The 8,078-nt window shown below is 54.4% G+C and overlaps 1 pseudogene; it reads left to right on the top strand.

Moving 5' to 3' along the window:
• The first annotated feature begins 1,349 nt into the window (after window positions 1-1,349).
• On the top strand, window positions 1,350-4,555 carry LOC143400803 (ubiquitin-associated protein 2-like pseudogene; annotated as a pseudogene).
• The last annotated feature ends 3,523 nt before the right edge of the window (window positions 4,556-8,078 follow it).

Here is an 8,078-nt window from a genome sequence, read left to right on the forward strand (position 1 = left end):
CATTGTTGGTCAGAATGTAAATTGGGACAGCCAATATTTTTTTAAATTATGGAAGATTCTTAAAAATAGAATTAAAATAACCATATGATCTGAACACCCTGTGTCTGGGTATTTATCCAAAGGAAGTATAATCATATCTACAAGAGATGTCTTCATTCCAATGTTCCCTGTGGCATTATTCACAAGAGCCAATATATGGAATCAACCTAAGTGTCTACTAATGGAGGAATGGATAAAGAAAATGTACCATACATACAATGGAATATTACTTAGCTTTAATAAAGAAGAAAATTCTGCCAACTCTGATGACATGGACGGTCGTAGAGGACATTATACCCAGCAAAATAAACCAGATACAGAAAGATGAATATCTCAAGGTCCCACATGTATATGGAATCTAAAATAGTAAAACTCATAATCAGAGAGTGGGATGGTAGTTGCCAGAGTCTGGGTGGAGGAAAGGGTGGGAAGAATGGGAAGTCAAAGGTTACAAAGTTTTATAACAAGATAAATAACTTCTGGAGATTTATTTTATGCCACAATGTCTAAAGCTAACAAAAGGAGCATCACGGGGAGAAATCTGGCAGCTCTACCTATGCCAGGTGAAGAAGGCTCACAGCATCAGAACGAGTCAAGAGGGCAGTGCACTCCCTGGACATGCTGTGTTGAGTGGTATTTTATCTCTGTGGCCTTCCCAAACCCAGAGCCCAGCCAACCAAATTCAAATCAAGGATCATTCTGCAAAATACACCTGAGCAGCACTCCTCAACAATGCCAAGGTCATTGAGAGAAAGGACAATCTGTGAAACTGTCACAGCCAGAGGAGCCTTAAGGAGACATGATTGGAACTAAATGCAGTGTGGTATCCTGGATGACATCCTGGAATAGAAAAAGGACATAAATAAAAATCAATGAAGGAGTGGGTGGAGAATGAAGACAGGGATCGGCTCAAGAGGAGGGTCTCCACTGGGTGAGACACTACAGCAGGAATAGGGTGGGGGAAGATCCTCACCAGGCTCCCGTAGGCCATCACCAGCACGACATTCACCCCGGACAGCCAGTTACTGCTGGACGCCATGGCCTCCCTCCCTGCGCAGAAGTGCTCGGTTTTCCCGCTGCCCTGCCTCGTTAGCCCAGGCTCCGCCGAAGCAACGGCGCCTGGGTTCCCTGGAGCTCCCCGGCCATTTCCTTACGGGGGAAGACCGAGCCAGACCCGGCCTGAAAACATGGCGGATGGGGGGGCTAGGAAAGGAGGACGACGCCTTCCCGCTCCCCCCCGACACGTGACTCTGGCAGGCAGTGGCAGCTGGGAGCTGCGAGTGCGGAGACGCGGACCCACGCCATATTCTACCTTGTAAATACTGTTATTTGTATATACTGTAAATGATGACGTCGGTGGGCACTAACCGAGCCCGGGGAAACTGGGAACAACCTCAAAACCAAAACCAGACACAGCACAAGCAGCGGCCACAGGCCACTGCGGAACAAATTCGACTTGCACAGATGATTTCGGACCACAATGATGCTGACTTTGAGGAGAAGGTGAAACAATTGATTGATATCACAGGCAAGAACCAGGATGAATGTGTGATTGCTTTGCATGACTGCAATGGAGATGTTAACAGAGCCATCAATGTTCTGCTGGAAGGAAACCCAGACACGCATTCCTGGGAGATGGTCGGGAAGAAGAAAGGGGTCTCAGGACAGAAGGATGGTGGCCAGACGGAATCCAACGAGGAAGGCAAAGAAAATCGAGACCGCGACAGAGACTATAGTCGGCGACGTGGTGGGCCACCAAGACGGGGAAGAGGTGCCAGCCGTGGAGCAGAGTCGGGGTCAGGAAAATGAATTGGATGGCACTAAGAGTGGAGGGCCTTCTGGAAGAGGCACAGAAAGAGGCAGAAGAGGTCGTGGCCGAGGCAGAGGAGGCTCTGGTAGGCGGGGAGGAAGGTTTTCTGCTCAAAGAATGGGAACCTTTAACCCAGCTGATTATGCAGAGCCAGCCAATTCTGATGATAGTTACGGTAATAGTAGCGGCAATACATGGAACAACACTGGCCACTTTGAACCAGATGATGGGATGAGACTTGATTTCATTGGGGTTGAGGGGTCAAATTATCCCAGGAAAATTTTTTGAGACTGCTCCTGGTGCATGGAGGACGGCAACAGAGGAGTGGGGAACTGAAGATTGGAATGAAGATCTTTCTGAGACCAAGATCTTCACTGCCTCTAATGTGTCTTCAGTGCCTCTGCCTGCGGAGAATGTGACAATCACTGCTGGTCAGAGAATTGACCTTGCTGTTCTCTTGGGGAAGACACCATCTTCAATGGAGAATGATTCATCTAATCTGGATCCATCTCAGGCTCCTTCTCTGGCCCAGCCTCTGGTGTTCAGTAATTCGAAGCAGAGTGCCATATCACAGCCTGCTTCAGGGAACACATTTTCTCATCATAGTATGGTGAGCATGTTAGGAAAAGGATTTGGTGATGTCGGTGAAGCTAAAGGTGGCAGTACTACAGGCTCTCAGTTCTTGGAGCAGTTCAAGACTGCTCAGGCCCTGGCTCAGCTGGCAGGTCAGCATTCTCAATCTGGAAGCACCACCACCTCCTCTTGGGACATGGCCTCAACGACACAGTCCCCATCACTGGTGCAGTATGATTTAAAGAACCCAAATGATTTGACAGTACACAGCCCCTTTACAAAGCGCCAGGCTTTCACCCCATCTTCAACCATGATGGAGGTGTTCCTTCAGGAGAAGCCACCTGTAGTGGCCACCTCCACCGCTGCACCTCCACCCCCCTCTTCTCCTCTGTCAAGTAAATCCACCTCGGCTCCACAGATGTCTCCTGGGTCCTCAGACAACCAATCCTCCAGCCCTCAGCCAGCTCAGCAGAAACTGAAACAGCAAAAGAAAAAAGCCTCACTGACTTATTCTAAGATTCCTGCTCTGGCTGTGGAGATGCCTGGCTCAGCAGATATCTCAGGGCTAAATCTGCAGTTTGGGGCATTGCAGTTTGGGTCAGAGCCTGTCCTTTCTGATTATGAGTCCACCCCCACCACGAGCGCCTCTTCAAGCCAGGCTCCAAGTAGCCTATATACCAGCACGGCCAGTGAATCTTCATCTACAATTTCATCTAACCAGAGTCAGGAGTCTGGTTATCAGAGTGGCCCAATTCAGTCGACAACCTATACCTCCCAAAATAATGCTCAGGCCCCTCTATATGAGCAAAGATCCACCCAGACTCGGCGGTACCCCAGTTCCATCTCTTCATCACCCCAAAAGGACCTGACTCAGGCAAAGAATGGCTTCAGTTCTGTGCAGGCCACGCAGTTACAGACCACGCAATCTGTTGAAGGTGCTACAGGCTCTGCAGTGAAATCTGACTCACCTTCCACTTCTAGCATCCCCCCTCTCAATGAAACGGTATCTGCAGCTTCCTTACTGACAACAACCAATCAGCACTCATCCTCCTTGGGTGACTTGAGCCACAGTGAGGAAATTCCAAATACCACCACCACACAACACAGCAGCACGTTATCTACGCAGCAGAATACCCTTTCATCATCAACATCTTCTGGACGCACTTCGACATCCACTCTTTTGCACACAAGTGTGGAGAGTGAGGCGAATCTCCATTCTTCCTCCAGCACTTTCTCTACCACGTCCAGCACAGTCTCTGCACCTCCCCCAGTGGTCAGTGTCTCTTCCAGTCTCAACAGTGGCAGCAGTCTGGGCCTTAGCCTAGGCAGCAACTCCACTGTCACAGCCTCAACTCGAAGCTCGGTGGCTACAACTTCAGGAAAAGCTCCTCCCAACCTTCCTCCTGGGGTCCCGCCTTTGTTGCCTAATCCATATATTATGGCTCCAGGGCTGTTACATGCCTACCCACCACAAATGTATGGTTATGATGACTTGCAGATGCTTCAGACAAGATTTCCATTGGATTACTACAGCATCCCATTTCCCACGCCCACCACTCCGTTGACTGGGAGGGATGGTAGCCTGGCCAGCGACCCTTATTCTGGTGACCTCACAAAGTTCGGTCGTGGGGATGCCTCCTCCCCAGCCCCAGCCACAACCTTGGCCCAACCCCAACAGAACCAGACACAGACTCACCACACCACGCAGCAGACATTCCTGAACCCGGCGCTGCCTCCTGGCTACAGTTACACCAGCCTGCCATACTACACAGGGGTCCTGGGCCTCCCCAGCACCTTCCAGTATGGGCCTGCTGTGTTCCCTGTGGCTCCTACCTCTTCCAAGCAGCATGGTGTGAATGTCAGTGTGAATGCATCAGCCACCCCTTTCCAACAGCCGAGTGGATATGGATCTCATGGATACAATACTGGAAGAAAATATCCACCCCCTTACAAGCATTTCTGGACGGCTGAGAGCTAATTTGGCCCAAGGCTGGGGGCTGTGTTTTGTGTGTGTGTGTATAAATTTGCACTGAAGTCTTGTTTCAGAAACCAGACCACTGAGGAGAGCCTGCTGAGCTGAGGCCATGGCCTGCGTGGCTTGGGGAAATGAGTTGGTGGATATCTTCTGGGCTTTTGAACTCCTCTGACCCTGTCTTACCCATTTTGAGTTCAAGCGGTGCAGCACCTCCGAAGCATCAATGCACACACCTGCTGTTGCTTTTGATTTCTGGAAGGCATGTAGTTTCAACTTGTAACAAAAATATTTGTAGTCTTCAATAAACTGTGGTATTTCTTTTAAAAAAAAATCAATGAAATTCAAACAAAATGTGCTGCTAAATGTATGATCTAATGTAAGAAGTTAACAGGAGGGGAAACAGTGTGCGAGCTACTGGAACTCTGTCCTACCTTTACCTTTCTGTAAATCTATAGTATGAAATATCAATTGTATGTATGTATGTGTTTACTTATTTATTTATTTGTATTTATTTTGGCGGTGTGGGTGATTGTATCCAGGGGCATTCTACCACTGAGGTACACCCTTGGTCATTTTATTTAACTTACTTTGAGACAGGGTCTTGCTAATCTTCCCAGACTGGGCTTGGACTCTTCACTGACAACCTCTGGAGTAGCTGGGCTTAGACATGTTCAACCATGCCTGTCTAAAGTCTATGTATAAAAGCTCCTTTTGGGAAACAAATAGTTTGTAGAAGAAAAACTACATCTGCTCTACTTTCAAATTTTCTAGGCTATTATCAAGAAGTTGGAGAAAAGAGCCTGCAGGATTCCTTGTGGAAGCCTCCTCTAACTTCCCTAACCCTAACCCCAACCCTAACTTCTGGGTACTAACCAGAAACATCTTCATCCCCACATTGTTTCACCCTCTCTGGATCAGCCACCTCTGCCTCACTCCTTCCACAGCCTGGTCCTCTACAGTGATGCTCAGGCAGCTTCCGAAGGCAGCGCAACGGCGCCCCCGTGTGGCTACAGGGCGGAGCACAGAAAACCTGAGTTCATTTTTCTATCCTCACCTAGGAAAACCCTGGTCTGCGTGGGCTCCCAGGGCTTTACCTAAGGGGCCACTTCATACTGTATCAGTTTGCAGAGTCACAACTCTTACTCAAAACACAATATGAAGGGGGATCCAACATGGCGGCCGGCGAGGAAGCTGCACTTTCAATATCTCCACATTAACGGGATCAGAAACACCAATTAAAACAGCTACATTCTACCTACTGAGGATCTTCTAGCAAAATTCCGTTGAAAGGAGACCTGCCGAGAATTAGTAAGTTTATTAGACGTGACAGTTTGCCCCAAACAAGTGAAACTTGACTGGCAGCGCGGGCTCAGAGTCCAATCCCGCGGCCACCCGCCGCTTCTGCAAGCGGCAGGCGGCCCAGAGCAGCGCGGCAGAAGGGTCCCCGCCCAGCCAGCAGACAGCGCCCGCCATCCCGGCTACCCTGGCGGCCCTGCTTTCGCCCAGCGAACAGCCACCCCACCCGGCTGGTTCTTAGCCACGCCGCTGCAGACACCCGGCTTTACAAGCACCCCCGGCGGCCCTGCTTGGCGAGAAGGGTCCCCGCCCTGCCGGCAGACAGCTCCCGCCATTCCGCTCTTGTTCTGCAAGCAGCCACCCCGCCCGCTTGGTTCTTAGCCACGAGGCTGCAGCCGCCCGGCTTTACAAGCGCCCCCGGCGACCCTGCTCGGCGAGAAGGGTCCCCGCCCTGCCGGCAGACAGCTCCCGCCATTCCGCTCTTGTTCTGCAAGCAGCCACCCCGCCCGCTTGGTTCTTAGCCACGAGGCTGCAGCCGCCCGGCTTTACAAGCGCCCCCGGCGACCCTGCTCGGCGAGAAGGGTCCCCGCCCTGCCGGCAGACAGCTCCCGCCATTCCGCTCTTGTTCTGCAAACAGCTAGCCCGCCCGCTTGGTTCTTAGCCACGAGGCTGCAGCCACCCGGCTTTACAAGCGCCCCCGGCGACCCTGCTCGGCGAGAAGGGTCCCCGCCCTGCCGGCAGACAGCTCCCGCCATTCCGCTCTTGTTCTGCAAGCAGCCACCCCGCCCGCTTGGTTCTTAGCCACGAGGCTGCAGCCGCCCGGCTTTACAAGCGCCCCCGGCGACCCTGCTCGGCGAGAAGGGTCCCCGCCCTGCCGGCAGACAGCTCCCGCCATTCCGCTCTTGTTCTGCAAACAGCTAGCCCGCCCGCTTGGTTCTTAGCCACGAGGCTGCAGCCGCCCGGCTTTACAAGCGCCCCCGGCGACCCTCCTCGGCGAGAAGGGTCCCCGCCCTGCTGGCAGACAGCTCCCGCCATTCCGCTCTTGTTCTGCAAACAGCCACCCCGCCCGCTTGGTTCTTAGCCACGAGGCTGCAGCCGCCCGGCTTTACAAGCGCCCCCGGCGACCCTGCTCGGCGAGAAGGGTCCCTGCCCGGCCAACAGACAGTTTCCGCCATCCCGGCTACCCTGCCGGTCCCGCTCTAGCCCTGCAAACAGCCACCCCGCCCGCCTGGGTCTTAGACACGCGGCGGCAGCCACCCGGCTTTACAAGCGCCCCCGGCGGCCCTGCTCTGCGAGAAGGGTCCCCGCCCTGCCGGCAGACAGCTCCCGCCATTCCGCTCTTGTTCTGCAAACAGCCAGCCCGCCCGCTTGGTTCTTAGCCACGAGGCTGCAGCCGCCCGGCTTTACAAGCGCCCCCGGCGACCCTCCTCGGCGAGAAGGGTCCCCGCCCTGCCGGCAGACAGCTCCCGCCATTCCGCTCTCGTTCTGCAAACAGCCACCCCGCCCGCTTGGTTCTTAGCCACGAGGCTGCAGCCGCCCGGCTTTACAAGCGCCCCCGGCAACCCTGCTTGGCGAGAAGGGTCCCTGCCCGGCCAACAGACAGTTTCCGCCATCCCGGCTACCCTGCCGGTCCCGCTCTTGCCCTGCAAACAGCCACCCCGCCCGCCTGGGTCTTAGACACGCGGCGGCAGACGCCCGGCTTTACAAGCGCCCCCAGCGGCCCTGCTCGTCGAGAAGGGTCCCTGCCCAGCCGGCAGACAGCTCCCACCATCCCGGCACTCCTGGCGGCCCGCCCGCTCTGCGAAGGGTTACCCCACCCGGCTCTTAGCCACGCGGGCGCCATCTGCCTGGCGCTGAGGGAGCCCCCGGCGGCCCAGCGCAGCCAGAAGGGTCCCCGCCTGGCCCGACAGAAGGCACGTGCCCTTCCGGCTCTGCTAACGGCCCTGCCCACCCAGGAAAGGGCTCCCCACCTTGAGAGGATGGGAAGGAAATCTAACCAAGCCTCTATGAATTAGCGAACTGGGATCTAAAACCAGAGATTATATCAGACCAGAGACAAGCCAGTTCCACCTCTCCCTTCGGTCACTCCTGCAAGGAGCCAGGGGCCCGCCATAGCAGAGAGGGGAAGTCACCAAAGATCGGCCAAAGAGATTCCTTCCCAGCGGACTCTAAATTAGCAGGAGCGGCGAGGGAGCCGGACGGAGCTGGCGGGAACCGCGGCAGCGGCACGGGAACCGGTGGGAGCTGAGGCGGCGCTGACGCAGGAGCCGGCGGGAGCCGCGCGGCGCGGGTCTCCCAGCTACAGCCCCCACCAGTGCTGACAACTGAGGTCTCTTGCACCAGATACGGGGGCGTGGCTACCAGAAGAACGAAACGCGATCAGTA

This window comes from Callospermophilus lateralis, chromosome 6 (genome assembly GCF_048772815.1).
Source record: "Callospermophilus lateralis isolate mCalLat2 chromosome 6, mCalLat2.hap1, whole genome shotgun sequence".
NCBI classification, from domain to species: domain Eukaryota; kingdom Metazoa; phylum Chordata; class Mammalia; order Rodentia; family Sciuridae; genus Callospermophilus; species Callospermophilus lateralis.